Source organism: Sinocyclocheilus rhinocerous, unplaced genomic scaffold, assembly GCF_001515625.1.
Source record: "Sinocyclocheilus rhinocerous isolate Xijiao unplaced genomic scaffold, SAMN03320098_v1.1 scaffold1493, whole genome shotgun sequence".
NCBI classification, from domain to species: domain Eukaryota; kingdom Metazoa; phylum Chordata; class Actinopteri; order Cypriniformes; family Cyprinidae; genus Sinocyclocheilus; species Sinocyclocheilus rhinocerous.
In genome coordinates, this window is record NW_015640467.1 from 1,337,586 (window position 1) to 1,340,185 (window position 2,600).

At 34.3% G+C, this 2,600-nt stretch overlaps 1 long non-coding RNA gene across 1 annotated transcript; it reads right to left on the reverse strand.

The window, feature by feature from the left end:
* Positions 1-330: 330 nt before the first annotated feature.
* On the reverse strand, positions 331-2,108 carry LOC107753087 (uncharacterized). The gene is made up of 3 exons (XR_001641430.1): positions 2,033-2,108; positions 1,820-1,954; positions 331-491 (listed from the first exon to the last, which is right to left on the reverse strand). It is a non-coding gene; the product is annotated as an uncharacterized LOC107753087 (long non-coding RNA).
* Between the last annotated feature and the right edge of the window lie 492 nt (positions 2,109-2,600).

Genomic DNA, 2,600 nt, shown 5'->3' on the forward strand with positions numbered 1-2,600 from the left:
AAAAAAAAAAAAAAAGTTTTTAGTAATGCAAAGTCATCAATCCATTATTTAATAATTTATGGCTTATTGTTTTTTTTTAATTGAGCTGCATTAAAATAAATAAATAAATAAGAATGGTTAATAGTGTAACAATAATGATGCACGATTATATCAGATGGGATTTTTTTTTTCATTCATTCACACAAATTTCACTACATTCACCAGTGAATAATTTACATTTCGCAAAACAGTGAAAAATTGCAAATATTAAGAGGAACAAATGTGCTTCTAAACTGAATTCATCTTCACATTTTGTGTGCATTTTCAAGACAAAAAAGGTGTACTGTTTATTGCTGATTTAAGCTAAATCAGCAGGCGTTCTCGAAGTCATCCGCGCTTGCGTCGCTCCACTCCATCTTGGCGAGGCGTTTGAGGAAGTTTCTGGCTTTGGGAATCTGCTTTAGCTGAACGAAACCTTGAGCCGTCATGAGCAAAGACGCCTCCAACATCACCTGCAGACAGACAGAGCACTTCACTGATAAAATCCTGACATCAGCTGACTTATACTTCTGTTTTTATAACACAAATATATGTGTGTGACCTGCAATGTAATCGGAAGAGCCTTCATCATCGGTTGTCAAGTTTTAAATGACACTGTGGAGTCCTTAGATAATAAACAACATTGTGCTTGTCTTTTTATTGACTTATCAAAGGCCTTTGATACTGTGGACCATGACATATTATTAAATAGGTTTAGATGGGTAGGACTATCAGAAAATGCTAATTTATGGTTCATTGCTTAAATGTGTAAAGATGGAACACTGGATATTACAATTGTCTTGCAAGCATTTTATAACTAATAAAATCTCAGTGGCTGTAAATCACACACACGTTAGGTTTCTGTCCACAGACTTTTATTGAAAATAATCAGATAGAAAGTGTAATTTTAGCCCAAAGCTGAGTAAAGCAAAGCAAAAATCATTGTATAACTCGCTCAAACTGTTCACAAATAACCCTCTAAATATTTTTATCTGAATGTATCTTTGTTGTTCAAACAACAAATACAAAATACAAAATGTACACATAATAATTTATTGAAAAAAGCTTGTCTTTTTATTGACTTATCAAAGGCCTTTGATACTGTGGACCATGACATATTATTAAATAGGTTTAGATGGGTAGGACTATCAGAAAATGCTAATTTATGGTTCATTGCTTAAATGTGTAAAGATGGAAGGTGTTCGGTCAGATCCTTTGGAGATTGTTAAGGGTGTCCCACAAGGATCTGTGTTGGGGCCGTTATTATTTAGTATATATATAAATAAACTGCCCAGATTTTAATATTGATAATGCAAGATTCAATTTTTTATGCAGATGATACTATCATTTATTGCTCAGACCCTCTAAGCAACAATCTGTGGCTTCTTTACGGTCTGCTTTTGATATTATCCAAAATAAGGTCTTAAATGTAAAAAAAAACTAAATGTATGTAATTTTCAAATTCTAAAACTTCTTCTGAAAACTCTATTGTTCTTCATTGTCAGAGTACAAATACTTGGGTATTATTGTCGATAACACACTACGTTTTGGTTCACACATTAAGTATTTGAGGAAAAATTTAAAGAAAAAGTTAGGGTTTTACTAGTTATTAGTATTGTATGTTGCAACTATGCTGTTTATTTGGCTGCATATCTTGGCCAGGACACTCCTGTAAAAACCATTTATTATCTGGTTAAATACAGGTAATATATCATTTTACCATCATAATCATCAAGAGTATTATCATAAACACGTGTAAACATGGAAAATACGGACATAATAAAGTCACACTTTAGCCTACCTTCCATCAGAGTTGCAAAAGCGTTGAAGAACCGGAGCACTGGATCATTATCGTACAACTTTAAATTCTTCACAGCTGTATTTATGGCATGTCTGTAGTATTTCTCCCTCATGTAGGCTAATAAATAATTAACGGCTGTTAAAACATAAGTCATATTAACGTTAACTGTTTTTTTTTTAATGTATAATATGACAAAAACGATTAAATACTCACCAAACACGTTTTATCGTGTTCTGACATATTTCATCCGGATAATTAAACTAAATCAACAACTTCATCGCAAGTAAACGGCCTCAAACTGCACCTGAGGATTTAGCGAACACCTGCGCAGGAATAATAATCACACACAGACAAGCGGCGCTTGTGTTATTGATCCCTAGCGATCTTCTGAAATTGATTACTCACGTCTGTTTAAACCAAGCGGCAACCTCCCGCTCTCTCTCGTCAAGCCAACACGGAAGAGACTTAAACTGTAATTCATCAACTGGCCGCTAGAGGCTGGCTGCAAAAGGGAGTCAGTCCCATAGACTCCCCATGTTCAAATGCCCAACTTTACAGCAGAAAAAAACATGCTGAAGCTGCTGGTGTATAACACACGGAGGGAAGCCTGGGAAGGTGCACTTCAGCAGAACTGTCTTCAGTCATTATAATGCAGAGTTATAACACAGTTCAGCTGCACTTTACTGATGCCTTCTCATTTTACTTTGAAACTTGTTCCGATATTGCTGATATTGTCATGCACATAATTATATATATATATATAAATAAATATAAAATAATA